The sequence below is a fragment of the Aquarana catesbeiana genome, linkage group LG12 (assembly GCF_042186555.1).
Source record: "Aquarana catesbeiana isolate 2022-GZ linkage group LG12, ASM4218655v1, whole genome shotgun sequence".
NCBI classification, from domain to species: domain Eukaryota; kingdom Metazoa; phylum Chordata; class Amphibia; order Anura; family Ranidae; genus Aquarana; species Aquarana catesbeiana.
The window spans coordinates 23,393,102-23,399,746 of NC_133335.1; the positions used below are offsets into that span (position 1 = coordinate 23,393,102).

Genomic DNA, 6,645 nt, shown 5'->3' on the forward strand with positions numbered 1-6,645 from the left:
GATGTGTACTGAAAAAAACGCAAAATGCACCTGCAACATGCAAACTGCAACCTGCGCAAGTGTGAGTCAGACCTTAAAGCACAGAGCACTGTTTACATTTTTTTTTAAACTTTATTTAAACATCACAATTGTGACATTTCATTATGAGTGTGACATTTCATTGCTCAGCTGCCGTGCGTAGAAACACAGACAGAAACAGAGCTGACATGTTGTAGTTTTCCGTGCCACAGCTCAAGCTGCGTTTAAGTGTGAACAAGGCAAATAGAAAACATTTGTTTTCCATGTGCCTTTGCATATATCGGCCATTTTCTAGTGCAGAAAAATGGCAATCTCCAAAAAAAGACGTGAACAAGCCCTTAGTATTGTTCCCAGTTCACGTCTGTCGACTGGACAACACCACCCTCCCTGCCATGGCAATGAAGTGGTGTTCTGTAATCCTAATAAACTTCCTGTCCTAGGGTGACAACTTTGCTGCTCTATAGTTAAGGTATAGGGAGTTGCGTTGTCACCCTAGGACAGGAAGTGTGCTAGGGCTCTGTGCTTGCAGGGCACAGGGGCAATCTGAAGAGCCAGCCAGTAAAATAGGAGTTATGTATTATCATCTTATGGTATTTATTTCACTACTCAGTACTTATGTAGTTCTAAAGGCTCAAATTTTTTTACCCTCATGCATTCTATGCATGAAGGTAAAAAAAAACCTCCTCTGTGCAGCATACTCACCTGAGCCCCACCGCGATCCGGGGACTCTCCCTCCTCATTGGCTGAGACAGCAGCAGGAGCCACTGGTTCCCACTGCTGTCAATCACAACTAGTGGGCCAATGAGGAGAGAGAGGGGGCATGGCCGAGCCACGACTCTGTGTGTGAATGGACACGCAGAGCAGTGGCTCGGGAGTGAGCCCGCGTGGGTGCCCCCAATTTCAAGCCGGGGGGGGGAGGGCACTCAGCAGGAGGGAGGAGCCAGGAGCGCTGTTGGGGGACCTGAGAAGAGGAGGATCAGGGCTCCTCTGTGCAAAACCAACTGCACAGAGCAGGGGAGCATAACGTGTGTTTTATTTTTAAAAAGAAAAAATTGCCTTTAATATAATCTTAGCTTCTTGTGCTGATGACCACAGTCTCGACTTAAAGCGGTGTTAAAGTGGAAGTAAAGTTGTTTATTTAAAAATGGCTGACAGGCAGGGTATTTATGACAGAAGAGACCCTATTGGTCTCTTCTGCCATAAATGCATCCTTCTGCCTGTCAGCCGTCCTGTTCGTTGAGCCATGCATGCGTAGCTCAGCGAACATTTACGGCCTTGATCGGCCCCAATCTGTGCCGCGGTGATGTGACTCCCATGCGCATGCCTATCAAAAGGCCGAAGGGACCCGAACAAAGCTGGAAGTGCCAGGGGCCCGCCGGATGGGTCCCAGCTTTGCGCTGAAGGACACCATAGGACAGGTATATCTGCCATAATGTACTAATATGCTGTGCATACTACCACATTATGGCATAACCCACCTGGGGGGGGGGCTTAAAACACATTTTTTTTAATAGCGGGCTTTACTTCCTCTTTAAAGGGGTTGTAAAGATGTTTTTTTTTTTTTTTTTTAAAATAACAAACATGTTATACTTACCTTCACTGTGCAGCTCGTTCTGCACAGAGTGGCCCCGAACCTGGTCTTCTGGGGTCCCTCGGCGGCTGTTTCAGCTCCTCCCCGCAAGCATTTACCACCTTCATGCGAGCTCCCTCGCACGGTGGTGAGTGCTTGCGGGCGCGCTCCCGTGATACAGCCGGCGGCTATAGCCGCTCGCTGTATCACTCGGCCCCGCCCCCCGGCGCGCCGCGTCATCGGATGTGATTGACAGCAGCGCGAGCCAATGGCTGCGCTGCTTTCAATCCATCCACTGCAGCCAATCAGCGACCAGGCTGAGCTGCAATGAAGCTGACGAGGACGAGGAGCGAAGATTCGAGGCGTCAGGTAAGTAAAACGGGGGGGGCTGGGGCGGCGGTACTGTCAAAAGTTTTTTCACCTTAATGCATAGAATGCATTAAGGTGAAAAAATTTTTACCTTTACAACCCCTTTAAACCCAAATCCAAAATGTAATATATTGCACCAATCATTAGATGTGGTGGCTGAATTCGTTTTTTTTTTTTCCAATGCGTTTTCAACACTGTTTTCACCTGGTGATCTGGCCAGTAACACACTTCCTGTATTGGTGAGACAACTCTGGAGGAATGAACACAGGAGACCAGGGGACCATTGAGCCACTCGGGCACTGCCCGAGGGCCCTGGGCCACTAGGGGGCCCCATCAGGGTTGCCAGCCTCAGTAAAACCAGGGACAGTATGTATAAATCTGTGGGTTTTTTTACATCTGTCTGTGTATACTGTGTGTACATCTATGTGTATACTGTGTGATTGTATACTGTGTGTGTGTATACTGTGTGGCCCCATAATCTCTGATTGCCTGGGGGCCCCATAATCTCCTATTGCCCGGGGGCCCCATGAGTTATCAGTCCGCTCCTGCAGGAGACACAACAGACAGCAGCATTGTCAGCCTCAGGGAGGGTAGTGTTACATGTATAAGGCAGATTTAGATACACTAACAAAGTGAAGCCAAACTCCATCTCACACTTCGTAATCAGTTTTTGCATGAATGAATTGAAGCTGATCATTTTAATCAACCCTACCAGTGTTAAAATGGTTTGGCTCATCCAAGTAAACTGATCCATTCTGCTGGAGAGCTTGGGCTTTTGAAAAGCAGACTTGCTGGCTGGATCACCAGATGAAAATAGGAGAAAGAAAGCCTAAGCAATGAAACTAATACAGCCATCAAGCTGCAATATAATAAATGTTTGCTTTGGTTTTTAAAGTATAACTAAAGGCAAAACTTTTTTTTTTTTTTTTAGTTTTGGATGGAGTAGAGAGGGATCAGAACTCCTGTCAGTTTTTATTGCTGTCTGTGTCTCCGTTAGGGAGGTTCACCCTCTCTTTTTGTCTCGTTTACCATTATCATTAAGGCTGAGTTCACACTGCTGCGGTGGCAGACATCGTATGTGATTCGCAGCGCACTGCTGTTCACATCACATGCGATGTCTGTGCTGTGCGATATCAGCCATACAGATAGTATGGCTGATATCGCACCGCATTCGGTCCCAACTCGCACAGGACCCTTTTTTTTATTCGGACCAGAATCGGATCGCATGGGTGTTCACACCTATGCGATCCGATACATGTCCGAATTGTCAGTTCGCAGTGCGATATGCGAGCTGAACTGGGGGTGTCGTTAACATTGTATGACACTCCCCAGCAGTTCGCATATGGCAGTGTGAACTGCTGTGCGAGTTGGTGCGATGCGGGAACCCGCAGTAAATTCGCTGCGTTCCCGCACCGCAGCAGTGTGAACCTAGCCTGAAAGTGAAAGTAAACGAAAATCCCAAATTTTGTATTGTCCCCAGAAAAGTAATAGAGGTGAAATCTTCCATTGAAGACGCTAGTTCTGGTGACCAGGGAGGCCCCCAAGAAATTCCCTTAATTTGCAGGGATTTCTTCTCACATCCTGTTTTGGCTATGGGACAGGAAGTGAAATCTCTGAAATGGGACACAAATGGTAAAAAAAAAAAAAAAAAATCTGACAGGGGTTATAACCCTCCATTACTCTATCCAAAATGAGTGAAGACTACCACTGACTGTGCCAATACACTTTGCACAGCCACGGTCACATCTCTTTAAGGAAACTGGATCAGAGAGCAATGTTATGCAGTCAACACCGGAGCGGGTGCATGTAGACCAGCGGTTCTCCACTCCTGTCCTCAGGGCCCACTAACAGGCCAGGTGTCCCACCCAGGATAACTGAAATACATCACAGGTGATATCATTTGCTGCTTAGTGATTGCAGTATTCTAGTCTGCATCTCCCCAAAGTAATACTTAAAATCTGGCCTGTTAGTGGGTCCTGAGGACAGGAGTTGAGAACCACTGATGTAGACAGTAAGAGACTGGAAGGAAGTTGCTGGAGATCAGAAGTACTGAGATATTAACACATAAAAAATGGTGAAAACAGGATTTTATTAAACAACAAAAACAACAACAAACATGGCAGATTTATGTGGTACACAGTGCTTAAAACCTAAATGTTAAGAGTTACATTTTCTTTATGTTCCAGTTGAGAAGCTTTGTTTAGCATCTGGTATTAAAAGCCAAACACACATGCGTACACAGTAAACACTATAAGCAGCAAGAAGGTAGAGGGCACATTTTGCTGCCCTGATAACAGCTTGTAGACAGAGCTTGGATGGACTCTCAAAAGGCTGAGACATTTTATAAATGCCTAGTGAGCAACCTCTAAGCACTTCTTGCTGGGCACAATAGGAGTTTAATAGGTATGTATAAAACACAAAGGAACAAAATAGATATGACATGCCGTGAAGTGGGTTCTCCTACAGTGTCAGAAATTGTGGTGCTACCCTTTAACCAAGATCACCAGCCTTGATTTGGTGGGATATATACCAAACCTAGGATGACTCAATACTGCATTAAACGTTTAATGGGTGCTCCCTATATATGTTTCAGTGATGTCAGCAAGTGCTCATGAAGTTTCTCATTGGAAAATGATTTGTTTTTGTGATCTTCGGGCATTTGGAAATAGAGCCGATCATCAAAAAAGTAATCCTTTGAAGGATGGACAAAGCAAGGTAGTTTCAGAAGGAGTCCAGTAATGTAACCCCCCAACAACGACACGCCGAACGTTACCCCAAAGGCCGCAGCTTGCCCGAGGGCTTGATCTGTTGCCGTCCACGTGTTCCGATTTCCAAGAACTTCCAAAACGGGTGGTTGGTCCCCTATGTTGCTATCATTTAGAATCTCATGTAGGCTAGAGCCATATGTATGAAGTGGTCCTGATAAAATGATCACGATGCTGCTCAAAGTGCCGACAATGCCTGGTAAGCCGTGAAGGTTGTGAATTCCACACTGGTCTTGGAGCTTGATCTTTCTGGCTAAGAAAGTGCTGAAGTACTGGTATCCAAGTATGCAGAACATGGCTGCAATGCAACCTACAGCAATTGCCCCTCCAGGGCTAATCAAGTCTGCAGTGATTCCAATGGCCACCCCACCTGCCAAGGAGGCATTTTGAAGATGCACGAGGCTAATCCTGCCCTTTCTGTCTACCAGGCTGGACAGTGCAAAGGTGGTGACTGTCCCAGAACTCAGGGCAAGGAACGTATTGACAATAGCTCGATGCTGAGCCTCTTCGGTTTTACCCAAGACAGAATTGAAGCTTGGCCAGAAAATCCAGAGAAAAATTGTACCAAGAAAAGAAAGAAAATCAGAGTTTGCATTGGTGGCCTCTTTTGGGTGAGTGTTTCGTAGTTCAGGTTGGTAAAGAATTTGGGCCACACCTAAGCCAAAGTAGCATGAGAAGATGTGAATGGCAATTGTCCCTCCAATATCAATAACGTGAAAATATTTGTTTATAAGCCAGTCATTGACCACAAAAAGTGGAATCTCCATGGCAGAGACCAGCAGCAACTGGACGTGGCTGGCCCTTCCCATAATGGCTCCAACTGATATAAGAGCTGTTACTGTAGCAAACTCAGCATCAAGGACATTTTCCAACCTCAATTGTATCTTCCCTTCTTTGTAGTGATAGAAGAAGCCTTGGACAATCAAAGACCACTGAATGGCAAGGTTTCCAATCAAAAAGTTGAAGGCGATTCCACCAAAGCTGTAGAGTTTAAAAAATGACAGCATGAGGCCCAGTCCAACGAACAGCATGAAATGAACATCTTTGAAGAAGGGGAAGATGGCAGTGAAGTGGTCCTCTTTTGCTTCTGTTCCATTGTAGAAAGGAGGTCTATTTGAGTGGTCTTCGTAAGTCATAAACAAGAGGAATACTACCACAAAGGCCCCTTGAAGAAAGGCCAGCAGGACGGGCAACTGGCATCGCAAACTTGGGGAGAAAATAATTGACATTATGCATAGAGATGGAACCTGAAGAGCAACTCTCTCCCTGGCAACTTGCAGAACATTTGATTCTTGTATTTAGCAACAGCCAAAAGTTGCCTTTTGCCAATTGGCCGAGTCCTGTATCCAATAAAGAGACTGCTCTGTCGTGTGCGGTGAACTTTGTACTACAGTAATATACATTGTTTAACGATTACCTTTTATTAGTATGTAACAGACTGAGCTTACATGCAGCCCTTGTTATTTAACGCAAGGCTGAGCATAGTACCTGCATCCACCTCTAGGTCAGGCATGGTCATATGTGATCACCAGAGCAACATGTTGGGACTGTAGTTCCTTAATAGCCTTTTCTGGGACTGGTACTCATATTTAGATGTTTTTTGGACATTATGGTGAATGTTAAAGACTTGAAACATATCTAAATACAAGACTTTTTTTTTTTTTTGTAACGATACCCCTGAAAGAGCTGCTGATTAATGATGATTAAACATAGTAAAAGCATAGTCAATGCACCTCTCCTGAAAACAGTGACATAGATGTTGATAATGGCCGAGGTTCTTTTCACGATTGTGGAGAGGCTGCCAGAACACGCACAATAGTGACTCCATGCACACTGACCCAGTAACCAGTCTAGGGGATGTCTTTTTTAGGTTTTCATGCTGATAAAACTTGGAAGGGGTATAGGGCATGGGATACTCTGATA

At 45.4% G+C, this 6,645-nt stretch overlaps 1 pseudogene; it reads right to left on the reverse strand.

Moving 5' to 3' along the window:
• Positions 1-4,029: 4,029 nt before the first annotated feature.
• Positions 4,030-6,028, reverse strand: LOC141113430 (ammonium transporter Rh type A pseudogene; annotated as a pseudogene).
• Positions 6,029-6,645: the final 617 nt, after the last annotated feature.